At 39.3% G+C, this 22,949-nt stretch overlaps 2 pseudogenes; one reads left to right on the forward strand and one right to left on the reverse strand.

Moving 5' to 3' along the window:
* Positions 1 to 490: 490 nt before the first annotated feature.
* LOC138173899 (NADH dehydrogenase [ubiquinone] 1 beta subcomplex subunit 3 pseudogene) lies at positions 491 to 992 on the reverse strand (annotated as a pseudogene).
* A 6,356-nt stretch (positions 993 to 7,348) lies between these two features.
* Positions 7,349 to 7,977, forward strand: LOC138173932 (uncharacterized; annotated as a pseudogene).
* Positions 7,978 to 22,949: the final 14,972 nt, after the last annotated feature.

Raw genomic sequence — 22,949 nt, forward strand, 5'->3', positions numbered from 1 at the left:
TTCTTATGTAATCCAATATCCATTTATGTTCAGACACCTAGATCTAAGTCTTTAACTTCCTTGACCCTATGGTCTTTGTCTCTTGTTTACCTCAACAATACATGAGAGGTCATACCTTAGACTTCTTCCAACCTCCCAGCTCAATTGAATTTGCCTTAGGTGTGGAATTCGTAGTCATGGTTCTGGCTCTGTGACTTTCCCAGAGTTATTGGGGCAAAATGGGAGTAGGACTTTTATCTGATCTTGCAAATACCTTTCCAAAGTCATTAAGCTTTTCCAAAATTAGATCAGGTCTCTTGTTTTCCAGATTCATATGCTTTTCTGCGACCTGCTTAGATTCTTCCTTTTAGGGAGCCTGGCAGAGGAATTCAGTTAATGTTTATGAAGCCCTTGGAGATGAGGGAGAGGAAGTGGAGGGGGATACCTTATATTAGAGGAGAAAGTGGGAGCAAATGGAAGAGATATGGCATTAAAGAACTTGTGGCTTGAATTTTTTTTTTTACCAAGTGAAATTTTAATATTAATCTTTTAACATGGCAAGTAAGCAAATGACAGAACAGCAAACATTCACTTTAAATAATTAGCTATGACTCCTCTATGTCTTAACTTCAGTGTTTAGAAGCATGTTCCTCCTCATTCTTTGGAGCAATCAGGAAATATTCCACTCCGACAGCTAATTAAAATGCTCCAAAACTCCATTTGAATCCTCTTGACAAAGCAGCCCATAAAGTAGGAGGTTTTCCAAAACGACCCATGTATCGCCAAGCTTCATTGCGGCCCCATGGATCCCTGAGACCTTGCTTAGCCAACCTCTCCTGGACTCGTTGGAGTGGTGTTCCTTCTATCTTCCACTGTTTGTAATCAGGGAGTTCAATTTTTCCATGACCATGTCCATGCTCATGCTCATGTCCATGTGCCATGCCTGACAGGAATCTTGACCTCCCAGGGACACTGGAATCTCAACACCGCCCCCCCCCCCCCAGCCAGAGTCAGAAGGCTGTGGCTTGAATTTTGACTCTATTGGGTGGCATGGGGGTCATTACTTACCTTTCCTGGACCTCTCTTAGTTTTCTCATTTATAAGATGACAGTGAGATTAGAAGACAATCTCTTAAGGTTCCTTCCAGCTCAAAATCCCTGATCCCATTTCTATCACGCTTCAATGTTTCCAACCCTCTTGTCACATAAATACCATGGCACCCTGAGAAGTACCACTAAGCGTGACAGTTTAGATAGTGGAGCCTTAGAAGAATCCACTATGGCTGCCCCATAAAGGCAGAGTACAAAGAGAACAGGCCTAGGAATCGAAAGACTTGGGTTCAAGTCTCAGCTCTGACAGTTTTTAACTGGGTGACTATGGACAAATCATTGCTTCTCCCTGAGACTCAGCTTCATCATCATAAAATGGGGATAATAATGTTTGTGTGGCCTCCCAACTAGGGGTAGTCAGTGGAGAGGGCCCTTAACTGTTGTTGCTGTCCTTTGTTTCCATCATGTTTTACTCTTTGTGATCCCATTTGGGGTTTTCTTAGCAAAGATAATGGAGTGATTTATCATTTCTTCCTCCGTCTCATTTTCCAGATGAGGAAATTGAGGCAAATGGGGTTAAGTGACTTGCCCAGGGTCACACAGCTAGTAAGTGTTTGAGGCTGAATCTGAACTCAGGTCCTTCTGACTCCAGGCCCAGCTCTCTGTTCACTGCACTCTTTGCACCTAGCTGCCTCTGTAACCCTTAAAGTGTTAGATAAATGAAAGGTATTGGTGTTACCATTACCTATGGTTAGGCACGGAAACTTCATACAAAAACTTCTTTCCATGTGGGTGAATTAAGTGTGGAAACTCCCTTAAGGGAAAACATATCAGTTGTATTAAAGTCTTCCTTTCTCTCATTTCACTTTTACTGTTCTTCCATTGGAATTATCTAAAGGAGTGTATGAGGTAGGAAGACCATTAGTTTAGATGAATAAAACCATGGAATCCCCAAAGAGTTGAAAGGGACCTCAAAAGATGTCTTGTCTAGCTGTACCTTTAGATAACTGATTATCTAAATTATCTGGTACACGTGGTTGTCCCTTCTTCTTGATGATCTCCTTAAGGAATTGAGATTTCTCAGTTTCCTTCAGCTGCTCATTCTATCTGCTCATTTTGATATTTGCCTTACTGGTGAAAAAAATCTTTCTTTGTGTTCAACTGAATGCTTTCCCACTCTAATCTAAACATATATTTTTTATATGGTTGTAGAATAGCACAATAGTTCTAGAACTAGAACAGACTTCTGAGGTCATCTAATCCAACCCTATCATTTTACAGATGAGTAAACCGAAGCCTAGAAAGGTTAAGTGACTTGTCCAAGATAAATAAATAGCAGACTGGATTTGAACTAAAGGCCCCTGACTCCAAGTACTGTGCTATGCTTGGACATAGAGAGCAACTGATAAATGCAGTTTTTACATGAAGACAAGCTCCCAGTGGGCTGACTTTATCAGTCAAAGAAGATGACTGGCCTTTTGTTCTCAGAATGTGTGACTCCTATGATCCTATGATCATAGGAGATGATGCTCGAGAGATGTTTTGATATCTTCTCAGAATGAAGAGTTTCTGCAGGGTCACTTCTAATGTCAGCCACCCTCATAGACTTTCCTTTTGTCAAAATAGAAAGAACCAATTCTGTATTCATTCTAAGAACCACATTTTAAGGGGTCAATAACATTCCAGAATCAATCCAGAGTAATGATAAGTGGCATGGTCATGGTCATCAGAGGTCCCACTGATTTTTTAAAATTAAACACGTTTGGGCACAAAGGTGCACACATTCCAAAAACACACACACCTTTTATTGTTTGCAAATTTTAAGGGTAGATAGTACACATCCATAATTACATAGTTAAGTAAAATTTACGTGTTGGGAGAATTAGCCCTTTCCCCCCAGGGTGATATAAACCACAGAGATACAGCTCCTGTTTAAAGGGAGTATCTCCCTGCTAAAATACTTTGTCATTCTTTTGTAGCAATGGTTAAGCACTACTAGAGGCGAATGGAAGCTTATTTACTGATCCACAGATGACGGATGGCATATCTCTGCTTTGTTTGGAATAGAAAACTTGAACAGCTTGTCCGTACCTCTCCACTCGGACATTAAATCAACATGGCTCTATTAGTGGCCTTGGGATGCCAGCTGAGCCATCTCTGAGCCTGTCACCGTGATGTCTTCATCTGTAACCAGAGCAGACGTGAGCTCCTGGCAGCTTCAGGAGGTGACAACAAATCCAATTAGCTCCTCTCCACGGCGCCACAATACTACTGCGAAACGGCCTGACAGGGAGGGTGGCTGCAATACCCCGCACAGTGGGGCATATCCTTTCAAAAGAAAAAAAATAAGGTTGGGGGTGGGGGGAGCTCCTGAGACTTAATTGCTGAAGTGACTTTCTGAACGAGTGGTGAGACCTCACACCAGGCTGGTCCAAAATGCACACTCCCCTCCCAATGTTTGATTGTTGGAGAATAGAAGAAATGGAATGGGCCTGGCAAAGCCAATTCCCACCTTGGAAAACTCAGAGATGTTTTGACTTGGATAGTGTTTGTCTTGTGGGAGGGAGTAGGAGGGAATATGCATTTCTTCTTCTTTCCTTTCCTCTCCTTCCTTCCCCTCCTGTCCCCATAGCTTCCCTACTTTTCTTTCACAGGCTGAACATACAACCCAGAGAGATACTGAACTTTTGGTGTCTGTGGGAGGTAAACACTCAATTTCTTTTGGCTGAGGTGGATGCCAGAAAAAAGAGAGGCCCATAGTTCCATATTCTTTCTTGGATGGGAGGTGGGGGTGGTGGTGAGGGGGAGCTGTTCGGTGCCAGGAAGGCGGGGAAAGGAGACCCAGGCTAGTGAAAGCGCTCACAACTTTAAGTGTGGAGGAGAATGCAACTCAGAAGCTGAGACTTGGCTCTTTTCACTTGGATCACTCTTTAAGTACTAGGAAGGTGTGTGTGGGGGGGGGGGGGGAGGTGGAGAAGAAAAGGAACAGCAACTTAAAAAAAAAAAGGATTAAAAAAAGAAAACCAAACCAGCTAGCTAGTCTGAGAGGATATTTGGCTAATTTCAAGTTTCCAGGTTTCCCAGAGGAACAAAGCATTAATTGTTTATTGGGTCATTTACTTCTTTAGAATAACTCTCCCCACATGTTACAGGATATTTCAGGCTATCAGCTGGGCCCAAAGTCTCTTTCCACACACAAGCTTTCGTTGTTTGCCTCTGCTTCGTTTTCCAATGCCATCACCCAAGACATCAGGAACTTTGGGAGTGTTGCAAACACTCCCAAATGGAGAATGAGCATGAGACAGGAGAGTTCCCTCTTCCACTGAGGACATGGGCTTTGTGGGGGTGGGAAGGGATCCGTTGTTTCTGGGAGCAGCTGACTGCATCAACATTTCCACAGAAATTTTTAGGGATTGTTCATTGTAAATATTCTTCCGAAGCCTCATCTTGATGGTAAAGATGAGCCGGTGTCTTCCAAGGTCTTGCTAGTGGGATGTATAAACTGAGCTAGAAAGGTTTAGAGTCCTGACCTGAGGAAAGGACGGTATGTCTGCTGTCCAAGGTCTAGTCTAGTTAAGTGCAGTGTCTGCTGTCTGAAGACTAGCTTAGCTATTCATTTGTGCATTGATTCATTCAGTCAACAATCATTTATTAAGCACTTATTATATATCAGACTTTGTAGTAGGGATGTAAAGAAAGACAAATATAGTTTCTGTCCTCAAGGAGCTCACATTCGAATGTTGAACACAACATGTAACTAACTAGATTATATATATATGTGATATATATATATATATATGTATATATAGTAAAAGGAAGGTAAGTTCAGAGTATCATCACTAGGTTTTCTGCAGGGTAATTCAATCAAAACAACACATGAAGTTTCCATGAAGGCACAGAGGGGTTCACTAGTCTGAATTAATATAGGGAAAACCCACACCAACTAAATTATATATCATTGAAGTAATGAAGTCAATATATCATGAAGTCAGATGACTGAGGAGAGTGAAGGTTGTTTAGCAGGGGCAGAGGTCCACTGGTAGGTAAGGTGTGAAGTATAGAGAGGAGAGAGTACTATTTATTGTGGTGGGATTATTTGTTGAGAAGGAAGTTAAGTAGTAGGGAAGAGACCAACAGGCTGGGGAACCCCAACCCAAGGTGTTGGCTATTCTACTCTCCTTATGATGAGGAAGGTTTTCATGGATGTTTGCACTTAATGTTACTGCTGAGGGCTCCCAAACCCCCTGGCCTCCAATACATACACACAGTATGGATGAATATAGGTAGCATGCAATAATGAAGCTGTGACATCGGATATGGCTTAGCATGGTCTATCTAAATTGTTCCATCTGAGGTCACTCCTTTCTCCTGCCCATAAGGTAGGTGTCAATAGTAGTAATAATACCATTTAACTCAAGCAATCTAACAGAAAAAGAGGGAGCTAGCTCCTGGAATGGGAATGCTGGGTATGACTCAAACTCTTGGATCTGAAATCAAGACAATAAGTTCCAAATGTTAAAAAAAATGGGTTGAATACTTTCTGGGCTAACAAAGGAAGAAAAAAAAATGAGACAGTAACCTACCAAGTGCTGATACTATCTGAGGTCATTAAAAGGAATGAGTATGGGAAAACTGATAGTTAAAGAAAGAGAATATAAGAAATTGATTATTTGTGTAGTGAGCCTGGCACTTAACTCTCCCAGATCAAGGTCAGCTTTATCTCCCCCTCTAGTTCCTAGCGGTACCTCTGAGGAATGTCTTTCTCTTCTTGTATCAGCTTGAGTCCTCATTTTGGTCTGTTCTCCCTATTGTTAACCACTACTAACTAGTGCTCCAGTTCCATTTTAACACTAACATCAATTAGCTTTTATAGAGTGATTTTCATGTCAAAGATATAGCAAGAACAGAAGTACAAAATTTCCCCCCAATACCTGGGGGCATATTCACCCCATACCACCTTGGTTTCAGGGGAGAGTGGGCTCAAACTTAAATCAGTTTCTACATAACATTCTCCCCTACTAGGTTCACTTCCAAATTCACCAGAGCCTATGAATGGATTTTGGGAGTTCTCTCAGCTGCTTTTTGTCTCTTCTGGGTCAAATAGGTCCCTTGGGACTTCACTCTTCACTGTCTTCTAGAAAATCTTGGCATGAACTCTAGTTCCTAGCTTTCTGGTGGCACCCTCTCCTGAACTTTTTAAATTCACAACTTTTGGAAACTCACAAGCATGTAGCCATTGTTAATACTTCTTCACCTAAAGGCAAGAAAGAATGAACACAAGAGAGACAGAAAACACCAGCTCTTTGTGCTTTTGGTTTCATGCCAAATGTATGTGAGAGAGGGCCTTCTCTATGTCAAGGCCCACAGCAGCTTATCTTCCTTCATCAATTGCTAGGCAGGCAGGAAGCCAACAGCTTTGGCTAATTCCTTTTGAATGCAACCCAGGTCAAAAAAAGCTCCTATTCACCATAATTTAGCCGATTGAAACCAGCTAAAAAGCCAGCACATGCTCCACAATTCACATAAAGTTACACTGTATAATCATAAGGACTGGGCTTATTGGCCTCTTATACCTCTACATCTGGATTTGTTCCCTATGCTGGAAGTACTTTTTATACTCATTCTCTGTTAAAATCCTATCCATTCTTTAAAACTCAACTCAAATATGCCTCCAGGAAACATTTCCTGGCCTCTTCTGTTGCTAGCCACTTTCCTACTTAGCCCATGCATTAACACTTTGTTTTTATATCTCTCTCAAGAACTTTCTATAACATTTTACTGACACCTGAGATATCTATGTTTAATCTTTCCGTCTCCTGTTTGACCACATCCAGCTTATCTTGGTTCATAGAGCTTACATTCCAGGTTCCTATGCAATATAGATCTTTACAGCATTGGACTTTCCTTTAGTCATAAGATGCATTCACAGCTGAGCTTCCTTTCAGCTTTGGCCCAACCATTTCATTAGTACTACAGATAATTGTAGTTGTCCACTCTTCAAGGAACGTTCAAATTACTGAACAATTGTTCTCATTTCACTTGCCATCAAGGTTATGCTTAAGATAAGATTCTGTGAGCTAGGCTTCAGCAATATGTGAACTGAAAATTACCAGAAGAGCCAACTGGTTTTTGAGGAAACAGAGGAACTAGAGACCAAATTGCCAACATTCACTGAATTATGGAAAAATTAAAAGAGCTCCAGAAAAAGCATAGCTACTTCTGCTTTATTGACTACACTAAAGGCTTGACTGTGTGGATCACAGGATGTGGCAAGTCCTAAAAGAGATGGGAGTACCAGATCATCTTGTCTTCTGAGTAACATGTCTGTGGGTCAAGAAGCAACGGTTAGAACTGAACATGGAACAACTGATTGGTTGAAGATCACAAAAGGAGTACTAAAAGGCTGTATACTGTTACCTTATTTATTTAACTTATATAGAGAGTATATCATGAGAAATGCCAGGCTGGATGAATCAAAAGCAAGAAATAGCATTGCCAGGAGAAACAACAATCTCAGATATGCCCATGATACTACTCTGAATGCAGAAAGTGAAGAAGAATTGAGAAGCCTCTTCATAAGAGTAAAAGAGGAGAGTGTAAAAGCTGGCTTGAAGTTTAACATTAAAAAAGCTAAGATCTTGGCAACTGGTCCTATTACTTCCTGGCAAAAAGAGAGAGAATAAATGGAAGCAGTATCAGATTTTATATTCTTGGTCTCAAAGATCACTACTGATGGTGACTGCAGCTATGAAATTAAAAGACGCTTACTCCTTGGAAGGAAAGTTATGACAAATCTGGATAGCATAGTAAAAAGCAGAGATATCACCTTGCCAACAAAGGTCCATACAGTCAAAGCTATGTTTTTTTTTTTCCAGTAGCAATATATGGCTGTTAGAGCTAACGTATAAGGAAAGCTCAATGCTACAAAATTGATGTTTTTAAATTGTGATGCTGGAGAAGACTTGAGAGTCCCTTGGACAGCAGGGAGATCTAATCTGTCAAAGCTTAAATAAATTAATTCAGACTATTCACTGGAAGATCAAATACTGAAGCTGACACTTAAATATTTTGGCCACATGATGAGAAGATGAGACTCATTTGAAAAGTCCCTGATGTGGGGAAAGATTGAAAGCAAAAGGAAAAGGGGACAGTAGAGGATGAGGTAGATAGCATCATGGAAACAACAAACATGAACTTGGGACAGATTTGAGAGATAGAGGAGGACAGAAGAAAGGTCTGGCATATTAGGTATACGAGGTCACAAAGAGTCAGATGTGACTGAACGACCAAACAACAACAAAAATAACATTTTGCATGATAGCCCTCTGTACTGAAGCATTGTGAAGTACTGGACAGAGCACTGAACTAGAAGTTAGAAAGACTCAGGTTTCAATTCCTTCCTACACACTTATTAGCTGTGTGATTCTGGGCAAGTTATTTAACTTCTCTTAGTCTTAGTTTCCTCACCTATAAAATGGAAATAATAATAGCACCTACTGCTTAAAATTCTTGTGATGATCAAATAATGTGTAAAGCAATCAGCAAACTTTAAAGTACTGTATACATTTTAGTTTTTAGAATTGGTGTCTCATGCTCTTATTAGTGTAGAGTCAGACTTAGAATAAATAATTCTTTTTTAGAAACTGCCCTCCATCACATACCTTGGTATAGATAGCATTTATTCTTTTTTTTTTCCTGGTTCTTCTTGTCTTAGTAACCACAAGATATTCTTTTTGCACTCAGAAAGTCATGACCTTCACAAATACTGCTCTCTGCAGGTGCTATTACCTCTTTTTTTTTCTATTCTGACTACTGAATAGGAAATTGAAAAAAAATTAAGCATTTACTTTGTGCAAAGCACCATACTAAGCACAAATAAAGAAGCAAGATAGTCCCTGCTTTCAAGGAGCTCACATTCTAATGGGGAGATACAGCACATATGTAAGAGTGCAAAAAACCTGGGAGAGACTTTGTCTTCAAGCCAGCATTTTTAAAAATAAAATGTTTAGCAATACGACCTACCAACCACATAGTGGTCTAGATTCCACAACAGTTCTTGGAGATTTCACTGACATCCCCAGTATTCACTAGTTCTTCACTCTGGCCACCTGACTTGCAAATATCATGGCTTCTTCTGAAAGTAAGTAGATGCTTTTAAAAGTCCTCTCTTTAGACCCCAGTGAACTAGGAGTAACTTCTTTCTTTATGTGAAACTGCAAACTACTGTTATGTGTGAACAATTTGTAGCTCAGTGATAGGATGGTAGAATGGGAGTCAAGAAGACAGTTTGAAATTTGTCTCATTCACTAGTTCTGTGGCTGGAAAAATCACATGACCTGAGCTTCATTTTCTTCTTTTGTAAAATGGAGATAAGAGCATGCCTAACTTATGGGGTTGTTATGAAGACTGAATGAGCCAATGTCTATAAATTCCATCTTTTTTATACTTTGGCCTTTTCCCTTGCCACAGTTAAGCATTTAAAAAAATTCAGATTTAAAATAATAGTTCTAATACTATCCTATTTGTGTGCCCTTCTGAACTTCTTCTGCTCTCTTTTTGTTGATTTTTATGACTCATTTGATAATATTTTCTTTTCTAGTATTGCTGCACTTCAATGCCTCCCTTAAATAGCACTCAAAAAAGTCTTCCTTGTAACAAATAAACACAATACAATTTTCTTTCCTTATTGCCTATGTTTATTTCCTCAATTTTTTCATATAGCTTTATCTAGCATTTATAGAACTATATAATTGTGGTCACAATAGATACCCTTGCTTTATCCCTGATTTCATGGAAAATACCTCTTCCAGAAAGTGATAGGACCAGTTGCCAAGATCTTAGCTTTTTAAATGTTAAACTTCAAGTTAGCTTTTACACTCTGCCCTTTTACTCTTATGAAAAGGCTTCTCAATTCTTCTTCACTTTCTGCATTCAGAGTAGTATCATGGGCATATCTGAGATTGTTGAGGTTTCTCCTGGCAATGCTATTTCTTGCTTTTGATTCATCCAGCCTGGCATTTCTCATGATATACTCTCTATATAAGTTAAATAAATAAGGTAACAGTTATATATATATATATATATATATAGTACTCCTTTTCTGATCTTCAACCAATCAGTTGTTCCATGTTCAGTTCTAACCATTGCTTCTTGACCCACAGACATGTTACTCAGAAGACAAGATGATCTGGTACTCCCATCTCTTTTAGGACTTGCCACATCCTGTGATCCACACAAATATTTTTAACTCTTAGTGTTATATAGATATTGCATTTCACATTCAGAAACTGTCTCTTCTTATCTCCTCTGCAGACAAATACATGGCTAAACCATATTTATCAATAGGAGCTTACTTAAATAGAAAGATACTTGGATTACTCCAGAATCAACTATTATTTCATTTTTATTTCACTTGTATACTTAAAGTTTTTTTTATTGTGACAATTTAAAAATTATTTTTAAGGTTTCAGACTAATATACCATATTATAAAAGGCTGCGTAGATTCTATAAAATTAAATTATTAAATATGGACCTGTTGAATATTTTCTCTCAATATAGAGAAATTAAGATGACACTTTCCCCTTCCTACCAGACTGAAGGGAGGAGATACTAATTATCATTTACTACATATTTTGAAAACAATCAAGCTCCAGACACTGAATGTATTTAGAGTTATAAAAGAGTTGAAAAGGAGTCTAGATTTTTCTTTTTCTTTTGGTTCTTGATGTCTAAATTACATATAGAATACCTATACAATTTTATATATGCCTTAAGATTTATGTAGTAATGACAATTTTACAATGCTGTTTCTTTTCCACAAGGAAACAAGTATATCACATTTGCTGTTGTTAAAAATAAAGACTGTGGAGAAGCAGAAATACAAAATGTGTATCTTGTTTTTTTTTTTTTTGAGGGGGGAAGGCAAGGCAATTGGGGTTAAATATCTTGCCCAAGGTCACACAGCTATTGTGTCAAGTGTCTGAGGTCACATTTGAACTCAGTTCCTCCTGACTCCAGGACCAGTGCTCTATTCACTGAGCCACCTCGCTGCCCCCTAAAATGTGGCTTTGTGGTCAGTTTTTTTCCCTAGAATATTATATAAATTCCATTGTTCCTTTTTTGGTATCTTGTTTCTTTATAAATAAGTCTGAGAGAAAAAATCTGTCTTGGTGTCTTTAAAAGAAACTGTATGTGTAAAGGACCTTAATTTTTGGAGGAAACTTCTTATGCCATTGTGACATCTATAACATCAAAACACCCTTTAGAGCCCCTTGGTGACTGCCTGGGAAATTCAACTAATCCTTTATTCCTTCATGTGTATTATTAAATTAAGCATTTGACAACAGCAAGAATTATGAATATTTGGATAATATTGGATTACTTTGGATATTTATTTTTGCCTTATAGATTTTTTCCTTATGCTATGACACAAAATATTAACTGATTGACATCGTTTTCCCCATTTGCTAGTTATATGATGTTTAGAAATAAGGCAAAGTAAAAAATGAACAACATACCTTTACAACTTCATCTATGTTTTTCAAGCCATGTCAAGTAAACAAGCATTTATTAAGCATTTACTATGTGTGAGGCACTGTGCTAAATGCTGGGAATATAAACACAAGCAGAAAGAGAATCTTGATCTTCAAGGAGTTTAGATTAGAATGGGAGAAGGCAACACAGAAAAGAAAGCTCTAGGTGTTGCAGTGAATAGAGCACCAGCCCTGGAGTCAGGAGGACCTGAGTTCAAACCTGGCCTCAGACACTTAACATTTAGTGTGACCTTGGGCAAGTCACTTAACCCCAATTGCCCTGCCCTCCTCCCTCCAAAAAGAAAAAAAAAAGGAACTTCTAAGAGGAAACAGCAAAACAGAGGGAGAGGCTTCACAAAAAAGGGTATAGCTGGGTTCTGATTAGTGAATATAGTGAAATGGTTGCATATATTCAAATTCACACTATTCAGAGTTATAAATATGGTAATTGATTCCAGCCCAATGGAAATATGAAGCTAGAACTTGAGAAATGAGACCACACTATTCATCATCATCTTTATCATCCACACTAATTGGACCCAGCTATGCTTCTAATATGCTAAGTCCAAGGGTGGAATGAGCTTCTGGGTTAAAGAGGTTTCTGGGACATTATAGAGAAATACTGGGAGAGTCAGAAGTACAGCCTGGAGAGAAATGAAGACAATTCTTGAAGATATTGATATTGCATCTTAAAGACTAGAATCCTCAGTCCACTGAAGAGGGAGACTTCTGGGAATATTGCTGGGAAAAGATCTCACAGATACTCCAGATCCCTAGCATACTATTAAGTGTCCAGACCTTCAATTTCAGATTGGTAGGTTCCACTTTTGTAATGTAATGACCAAGGAAAGGCAACTTCCCAAGGTTCAAAATACCAGCATAGGTGCTCTCCATTTTATTCAGTGACAAACCAAGAACAGAGAAGATCAAAACATGACATCATTCCAAATACAGCATTTACTAAGCGTGATTAAATAATCTCCAAGTACTACCCCACCCCAGGACCTTCCAATCATTCAATCAATTACAAAGTCTCTGTTCTAAATACTTCTCCACCCCTAGGCTGTACCTTCATTTGGTCCACCACAAAGCACAAAAAGCTCAAAAGTTCCCCACCCCTGGATCACAATTGAATCTACCCCAGAGTTACATCAAGTTTAAACACAGCACTTAATACCCAAATGGAGGTCTTTTCTTCATCTCGACACAAGGCAAGTTCTCAGCAATCTTAGTTTCTGGGGAGACAAGGCTTAGCAAGGCCACAAGATACATTGCCAGTCCCTTCATGAATTCATCCTCTGTAGAACAGTCCTAGAACCCCTGAAAACATTAGCAAAACCCTCTCCCAGGATTTCTGTAAACATACAAGAAAATCCTTCTTCAGGGCTTCTGAACCAACAGAAAGGTTCCCAGACCCCTGCAACAACAGCACTGTCCTTCACCTGTGGACAGAATTCACTCTCTGTCTGCAGGACAGTCTCAGGGCTTCTTAACCAAAAGCCAGGTTCCAGGAATTCTTCAACAGGACAGTCTTTCACCAGTGGACAAATCTGGCAAAACAACATCAAAACAGACAGACAAAGTACCAGCAAAACAGCCATGTCTCCTCAGTCCTTGGCAGCTCCGGGGACAGGTCTCAAAAGTCCAGGGCGATTCAAAGTGGCCCCCAACAATCCTCTCAGTCTCTCTCTGCCTCCACGAGGTGCTGCTTCCAAAAAAAAAGGTCTTCTGCCTCCCTCTTGTCTCTCCAAATCTATGTCGCCAGCTCCTCCCAGTTCAGGACTTTCTTTTCACATCAACAAGTCCATCCCACAGGTGGGATTAACAAGCTCTGGGTTTTAATACAATCAATTTGAAAACCAAGCCCAATACAGGGGAATCTCCACATTCCAATACTATCACAACTTTAAAGACTCTTTCCATTTAGAAATCAATAAAACAACAGAAGGACAGAATGCTTGTATTGATAAACGCTGCTCTGTCTGAGAACTGAATTCCTTGCACTCTCAGAGTCATTAAAGCCACTTAGCTAATTTAATTTTCATATCTTTCCTCTCTGGTTTTGAGAGAGCCCTTATAGTTTCTTTGTAAAATGTCATGGTGTTGAGAAGAGGAAGGCATACCCTTTAGCTTCTCAAAACAGTTTTGTCCATTGAATCTCAAGTCCCACAGGTAGCCAGGCATGATTGGCAATGGGCAGAGGAGTTCAACAACTCCTGTGTAGACAGAGGCTTTCGAATGTATCACTGTGGTTCATGGAGAAGGCTGGAGAAGGTAGCAAGGAGATACCTTATTAGCTGCCAGCAGCCTTAAAACAAATCTGGTGTCTCTTTGGACCTTAAAATCGTTCCTTTGCAGTTTATTTTATTTTTGCTTAATCAAACAGATGTGAGGGTTTTTTTTTTCATCGAAAAAAATGTCATGGTATCATTGTTTTATTTTTATGTTGATTAATTTTACAATTGGTGTTTGTCTTGGAATGCTTCACAAATGGCATGTCATATATAATATGAATCCAAGGTGCGTGTCCTCAGACCACCAAAACCTGAGAGGGGGTTGCAAGTGGAAAAAGTTTAAGAAGCCCTGGATTAGACTATATTAAAACCATAGGTATAGGACTAGGAGGTCCCTCAGAGGCCTCCTAGTGAGGCCTTCCAGATGAGGACACTGAGCTTTAAAGAAGTCAAGAATTTTGTTTAGGATAACCCAGAGAATTAGGATTAGAGGTAAGATCTGAATTCAGGTCTTATATCTCAGTGCTCTTTCTATTATATGACAGTGTCTCCGTGACACAATTAGATGGATTCAGAATTGGTGGCATGGACAGACTCAAAGACCGATTGTTAATGGTTCAATGTCAATATGATAGAAGGTGTCCAGTTGAGGGCCTTGAGCATCTCTGTTAGACCTTGTGCTATTTAACATTTTTCTCAATGACTTGGATAAAGGCATAGATGTCATGCTCATCAAATTTGCAGATGAAAAAAGCTGGGAGGGAAAACTAACACAATTGATGACAGACAATTGGGTTCCAAAAAAGATCTTATCAGGCTAGAGCACTGGACCAAATCTAATAAGATGAAATTGAATAGGGATAAATACAGAATTTTATGCTTGGGTATAACAAATCAACCATACAGTGCATTTTGTTTTGTAAATCTCAAATGTACTTACCATAATATTTTGAATGATAGCTACCTATATTGGTGTCTTATCCACTTATTAATATAGAATCAGGTTTAGAATAATCATATTTGTAATACTCTCCTTTACTTCTGTTGGTTGAAGGACTCCTCCTTCAAGGCCCAGCTTAACTGCTACCTTTTCCATCTTAGAATTTACCCTCTATCAGTCCTGAAGTGAGTGAACATGTGTTCCTGGATGGTTTTTTCCTTTCTAGTTCTATTTACCTTAGCAATTGCAAGATGTTTTAATTTTTTTTTTGGATACAGGAATTTGTGACCTTCAGACATCCTGAACCCTATTTGTGATGTTCTTTCCCTTTATTTCCCTCATTCTAACCATTGGATAAGAATTTAAGGACATTTTGTCACCCAGTCAGCAAATGCTTAATAAAACTTAGAACAATCTGACCTGCCCAGAAAATGGTGTCTATACCACAATGATAGACTCATGAGGGTCAGGAACTAGGCTTTTACTTAACCTTTTTATCCCAGTGGCAGCTAGATAATGCAGTAGATCGAATGCTAGACTTGGAGTTAAGACGACCTGAGTTCAGTTATTGCCTCAGACACTTATTAGCTGCATGACCCTGGATAAGTTATTTAACTTCTATCTGCATCACTTTCCTCATATGTCAAATCAGGACAAAAACAGCACCCATGTCTCAGGGCTATTGTGAGGATAGAATGAGGTAATATTTGTAAAGCAAAGTGCAAGTCTTAAATCATTATATAAATGATAGTTACAATTATTAATTAATGCTCTGCATACTCAAGTACTCCAGTGGATCTGTGATCTCATAGATATAAGTACTCCTGCCAATGATACAGACTGAAACTCATCCATGCCTTGCCATCCTACATGACTCTTGTTTATGTCTTCCTGAAAATTTATCACAGGGATCTACCTATTGTGGTGGGAGAGCCTTCCTTTAATTCTCTTGATATTGCCTGGATATCACTGAACTAGACGGGTTTCCCAATGGTTATCTCTTGCTCTCACCAGTCCATCTTCCTTTTTGGTCTTATATTTCTCATGTGCCATCCTTGAAGCTACTTTCCTTCTATAATTCCTTGTCTGCAATCTGTTGTGGACGTTCCAGGCCCGCCATGTACCTCTACGTTGCCTTCTGAGAGATCTTCAACTTCTATTGTTGTTGCTGAACCTTTTTTTCAGTTGTGTCTGATTCTTCATGACCCCATTTGGGGTTTTCTTGGCAAAGGTACTGGAGTGGTTTGCCATTTCCTTCTCAGATCTTACAGATGAGGAAACTGAGACTAACAGTATTAATTGATTTGCCCAGGGTCACAGAGTTAGTAAGTGTCTGAGACCATATTTGAATTTAGGAAGACTCCAGGCCCAGCACTCTATCCATTGTGCCACCTAGCTGTGCCAACTTCTTTACACAGTTTTAAATAGTTGTTTAGTTGAAATCCATAATTAGATATTTCAAAGGTCACTTCTTGATCTAAATTCTATTGTCTCATGTTTCTATAGTTCTAGGATTATTTTCTGGATGCTATGTGCCATAATGGATTGAGAGCTGACCTCAGGACTAAGAAGACCTGGGTTTAAGTTCTACCTTTGACACATGTTGACAATGTGACTCTCTACAAGTCACCTTCAGTGACTTTCAGAATTTTTCAGTGCCCTGGGTAACTAAGACTAAAAGTGCAAAAAAGGTGCCAACTTGCATTAGTACAGGGAGTTTCCTTGCCTAAAAGTTCCCTGTACCTATGAAATCATAGGTCCAATCCCTATCCCCATCCCTTCTGGCTCTTGCCTCTCAAGGTTTACAGACAAAAAAGAACACATATAGAAATAGACACTCCCTGCCCTCCCCCACCCCCTCACCGCCTTGCTGAAACCAGTTTGAGAATGGCATAATGTCAGATCTGTGATGAGGTCATCTTCTCTGCATGCTCTGGACAAGATCCAGGCACCCCAGAGGGGGCTCCTCCAAGGGCATTCTGCCCCAACCCTCTCTACCAAGAGGAAAGGAGAGGAAATGGCAATTACTTTGCCTCCCAGAGCCAGCACTACTGTAGTCAATGGATAATAGTTGGCAGTGCAGGGGTCTCTCTTGTCACCAAGCCAGTGAGCTCTTGCTTTCTGCCCCAACCTGGTGTGATCTACCTGTGGGCACTGTCAGCGGTAGAACCTTCTGGGAAAAGCAAGGGTAGAAAGAGAGGAAGAAGATCAGGAAAGCATAAATGTTTTAAATTATTAAAGCTTTCCTTTTCAGGAGCAGGTTGTTGTGAATGTGTATTATTACAGTCCAACTCATTCCAGATTAATTGGGCATGATATCAAAGCATCTGGCTGTTGTACAGAATGACCAAAGATTCAGTGAGCCTTGGATGTACTGAATGGTTTTTGGAACCAATACCAGTGCTGCCAGGCACAATTATTTTCAGCATTGTTTTTCTGCCACGGAAACTTAGAACTGTGGACTTGGGCATGTGAGGGAAGTGCCAATTTGCAAGCTCACAAATTGACATGATTCTTGATGCAGGATGTTGTACCAGGCCTGGACAGCAGTGAGAGGAAATGACCCTGCTATTTATCATTGTTAGGGTCCCTGTTAATCTGCACTTAGCAATGGGAGTGATTGGGTGAGACAGCAGTGGGTTGAGAGATGAAAGAGCACTGGACTTGGAGTCAGAAGATTTGGGTTTGGATTATTGTGACAACCCCTAACTGGTTTCCCTGGCTTCTATCCTTCACACAGCTGCCAAAAGTTTTCCTAATGCACAGTCCAGGTTTTGTTACTATGATGCTCAAAAACCTTGAGTGGCTCCCTGTTGCTTCTAAAATAAAATACAAACTCATTGACTGGCTGGCATTTATGGTTCTCTATAATTTTCTGCAATTTACCTTTCTGATATTATTTCAAATTACTCAGTTCATGTGCTCTCTAATGTAGTTAGGTGGTACATTGAATATAATGTTGGGTCTGGATTTAGGATGATTTGAGTTCAAATCTGGCCTCAGATACTTAACTAGCTGTGCAACCCTGGCTAGGTCACTTAAATTCTGCCTGCCTCATTTTCTTCACTTGGGATCATAATAGCACCTGTCCCCTAGGGTTGTTGTGAGGATCAAGTGAGATATATTTGTATAGCCCTTAGCCCAGCACCTGATACATAGCAGGTGATTAAAAATGCTTATTTCCTTCCTTCCTTCATACTTGATTATTAGTTCTCTCCTAATTCTCATCTGCAGTATGCTGCATCTTTTACCCTGTCATAGGTCATCATTCATACATGAAATGCTTTCCTTCATCTTTGCTTGTTAAAGTACTTCGATTCCTTAAAGACAGCTTAAGTGTCATCTCCTCCTTGAAGCCTTCCCTTCAACTCCTACCTGAAAGATATTCTCTCTCTCTCTCTCTCTCTCTCTCTCTCTCTCTCTCTCTCTGTTCTTCTGTCTCTGTTTCTGTGTCTCTCTGTCTCTTTCTCTGCCTCTGTCTCTCTCTGTTTCTCTCTGTTTCTGTCTGTCTCTCTGTCTCTCCCTCCTCCCCCCTCTGTTTCCTAGAAATCGTTCCTTTGCCTCTATCACATTTTGTCTTCTATTTTTTGTTAACTTGTGTCAAAGGCTCCTTCTTAAAGCAAAGGATATGAATGTAATTTTGGGGTATCTGGTCCATTGTCAAACAATCTGCTTTACCTAGATCTTGACCTTGGTTATCTCCATCTTCTAGATCAAGCTTTCTACATTCAACTGGTGAATGACTCTGTATCAGACCTGATTCCTCAATTCTCCTATACTCCTGTCTTCCTCTTCACCAGGAGTCTAAATGATTTCTCTAGGAGCAATAAGTGGTTGTGATACATTTTTTTGTAGGCCCTAATCATTCTCTACACTTATTTTTTAGACTATCAGCAGCATATTTAGTCTCTTACTTACTTGATATGGGTGGGATGGCTCTCCACCAGTTAACTACCTTGTGTTTTTTAATGAGAGTAAGTCTTTAGAATAGGTCTCTAACTTCAGGTGGGAATTCCAGACAGTGAGCTACAGCATTATACCAATGCTTGTTCTTCATGCCTTTTTGGGTGAAGGTCGTAGTTAAGTGGTAGGACTCTGTCAGTTGACTACTCAATTAAATAACAAATTGATCATGAATCTTTAGTTTAGAGGTGTCAGACGTGGAACCCCTGATCTGCATGTAGCTCACAGCACATCAGAGTGCCAGCTGAACCAGATTAAAGTGCAATTGAAAATTATTTAATGAAATAAATAAAAATACAATGAACGTAGGTAATGCTAATACGTGGTTTTCTAAGTTGACATGTGGCCCACAGGGATACTCATGTATCTTAGTGGCCCCATTTCTATTTAAATTTGATACCACTGTTTTAGATCTCCTTAATCCTCCAAAATTTTAGTGCATAGGTCAGTAGGCAGCTGTGACTCTCACCCAAGTTTGAGTGTGTACAGAATCAAGCCTGTGGTCATAGACATGTACTAAAATGCCACTTGTTGATCTAGTGGAGCTTCTGTTTAGGGATCCTATCCCTAGAATGTTTATTAGGGTGCAGTTAAAATGCTCTGGCTGTGGTTCTCCTTAAGGCTGTGTCATGTTAATGGTATTTAAGATCTTCCCCACCCATTAATAGGCCTCATGTGGAGCCCAATAAGGGAAGCTTGCTTAGGAGAGGCTTGCTTATAGGAAGGTTTTCACACCTTTTGCTGGTTTCTAATTGGGCACTGAGTCAGGAGGTTTGGAATACCTTCTGGCTCTGAGATGTGTATATATACTCTGAGTTGGTATTTTGCTTTGGAGGCTTGCTTATGAGAAGGATCTTGTGATTCCCTGGTCAAGATTCTGAATGGCCATATGTTCAGAGCTCCAAGCCTGCTCAGATGTAAAGGTTTTCTTGATCCAGGGATGTATGTAAAGTATATAGTTGATTCAAGCAGTTAGAGCCTTGTCTGTTGGTCTTTATTTCTCTCCTTGTATTTTCTCTGAAGTTCTCTGACTTTTCCCCTGAACTAGTGAATGTAATTAAAAAAGATTGTTGACCCTTAAACAGCTATCTTTCCTAGTAAAGCAGATCTAAGAACCTATGTTAGCAGCCATCCTGGCTATGCCGGTGCGGTTGCCTCTACAGACTGGTATGGAATAGTCCCAAATTTTAAATTCTTTCCTAATTCTAGAGTAGAACACCTACTTGAGTAAGCTACTCTTAAGATTATGACATTGATTCCAATGAATTCTAACATGGAAGCCATACACATGTGATGGGAGAATGACCAATGAGGACCCAGTCTTGGGAGCATGTGTGGAACACCCACATGGTTTTATTCATTGAATCTGCTTCCAGAAGTATGTGATAGTATGGAATGGAAGAGCCTGACTCTTGACTTTAGAGCATGTACTGGAATTCTGTGTCTGTTACCTGTCTGCTCACTGTGTAGTAAAGAGTGGACTTTTGATAGGCTGCTGATCTGGAACTGAGACGGCATGTAAAAGGTCCCAGTGAAGAAACTTACCCTTTGTTTTTGCCCCAATGGCCACAAGGTGTAAGCCCAACTCTATGAGTTTTTTTTTTAAGCAATCGGGGTTAAGTAACTTGTTCAAGGTTACACGGCCAGTTATTTCTGGGTGTGGTGCTGAGTATCTGAGCCCGGGATTCGATCTCCAGGTCATCCTGACACTGGAGCCGGTGCTCTTACTCACTGAGCCACCTGGCCACCCCTAACTTTATGAGTTCTGTATGGCCTGTGAGTGAGTGCTTTTCCCTCTATCAGACTGGTCCACAAATGCATGACGTACTAGGTAATCCTATATCGTGGACAGATTTTTTTATGTCATCTGTTCTTCGGCATAGAAACTTGAGAAATCTTGAAAGGTCTAAGAGCCATAAGGTATCCAGTGGCTGAGCCTAGGAAGGAACCTGTCCTGAGGAAGCATCGGCCCGATCCAGACAAGTAGTTGACCAACTTGGCAGTGAAATGCATTATTCTGATAGTGAGGGAAAGAGTCTGTCTGTTGGTTTTGCCACATTCAAAAGGGAAATTGGTGGAGAAATTCTTTGTAGCAATCACTTTAAGTCTGAACCCACTGCCCCAGGGATTGAGGTGTTACGGGGAGTGTTACAGGGTAGGGGAAGTATTTCTATACATCTTTTCCATAAAACATCTCTTTGCAAAAGATAGCTAGTGATAAATATTTAGGATATATCTACTGGTTAAATTGATGATGGGGTGATAAGAACAAAGTCAAATAATGATATAAAAAAGATACTAAATGTAACCATAAATATAAACAATAGCATTAGAAGAACTCCACTGTGCAAACAGGCATGATGTGCACTGTGGTGGAGACATGAATTGCTTCAGTCATTCTGGAAAATAATTTGGAAATATACTCTCAAAGCTACTAAACTGTATACTCCTTGACCCAGTTATACCACTATGATGCCTATAACCTAAAAAGATCAAAGAAAGTGGGAAAGGACCTATATGTACAATTTTTTTTTTGGTAATAGCTCTTTTTGTAGTAGCCCCAAACAGGAAATTACATGTATACCCCTCCCATTCAAAAAATTGTTAAACACATTTTGGCATATGAATGTAATGGAATATTATTTTATGGTAAGCAATGACATACTGGACAATTTTAGAAGAAATTAAGATGTCTTTGAATTGATGCAGAGTGAAGTAAATAGAGCTAAGAAAACAATTTTTATAACACTATAGAGAAAAGCAACTTTGAAAGATTTTAGAAATCTGGTCAATGCAATGATAATAAAATAATAAAAATCCATAAAAAAATCCAGAGGACTGAAGATAAAACATGTCACCTACCTCTTGCCAGGGAGGGGGTGGACTTAAAATGAAGCATGAGACATGGCCAGTGTAAGAGTTCGTTTGGCCAAACTACATATATATGTTATGAGGGTTTTTGTTTTCTTTATTTTTGTATTATTCAGTTGAGGGGGAAAGTGAGAGGGAGAGTAAAAAATGCTTTAATAACTAATTAATTAATTTTAAAAGGAAGGAACACACTTCTCTGTGACACCCCTAGACCCCTAAAGGAGAGATATAGCCAGGTATAACTCTGGTGGTCTGTCTCACCGCTGCAAGTGGGAGTTGGGATAAGAACCCCCAGAATATACACACAAATACACTCACATATATGTATATGTGTGTATATGTATATATACATTTTTTATGTATGTGTGTATATATGAGTGTGTGTATACATCCCCCCCTAATATTTCTCCTACTGTCTCTGGCTATAATGGAAACCCTTTAGTTGCTGGTTGGATAGTCTTGTGCATAATAGATATAGTTCACCATTGTGTTCTTCTGTCACCCTTATAGGGATAATAAATCCAAGGCACAGCAGATCCAAGGTTTGCTTCCACTTATGTTATTTAAGTAAGTAACTTATGATCTAATTTTAAAACTCTCCTTTGAATATACCTGGCACACACCTTGCATTTCTTATATGTATCTACTGCTACTTGTTGCTAGGAGAATGTTTTTTTGTTAGATCCTGGGCAAGTTACTTAACATCTATTTGCCTCAGTTTTCTCATCTATAAAACAGGGATAATAAGATCGCCTAGCTCTCAGGGTCATTGTGAAGATCAAATGAGATAATAATTGTAAAATATAACATAGTGCCTGGCACATAGTAATCATTATATAAATGTGTTTTACATATACATGTACATGTACATATACACACATACATATATACATACACATGCACAAATATACATATGCACACACATATACATACACACATACATATATACATACACATACATATTATATATACACATTATATAAATTTTTAAATATATTTGTATATATAATTATATTAGAGCTACCATTTTCTCTTGCTTTCGATATTCAAAATCATCATACAGGGCTTTCATAGTCAAGGATCAAAAACTTGGAGTAATATTCCAATGAATCACTCTGTAGTGCAGTTAGAATTTCTATAGTTCCTGCTATAGTAGTTTGCCTCCAGAGAAGTTAAATTTAATCCATTAAGGGCCATATCTTTTCCTCTTGGCCAGTATGCCTACTCAAAAAGCCTCATCCTGGAGCTACTTACTGCTACTCACTAATGATCAATCCAAATGGAGAAGATTGGCTCAGGGCTGTGCAATTTACTTCTATCAATAGGGAGGAAGCCATAACAATAACAGTAGCTAACACTTATGTACCACTTTAAGGTTTG

This window comes from Petaurus breviceps, unplaced genomic scaffold (assembly GCF_028583685.1).
Source record: "Petaurus breviceps papuanus isolate PSGF00001 unplaced genomic scaffold, PetGlider_PUasm1.0 67, whole genome shotgun sequence".
Taxonomy (NCBI): domain Eukaryota; kingdom Metazoa; phylum Chordata; class Mammalia; order Diprotodontia; family Petauridae; genus Petaurus; species Petaurus breviceps.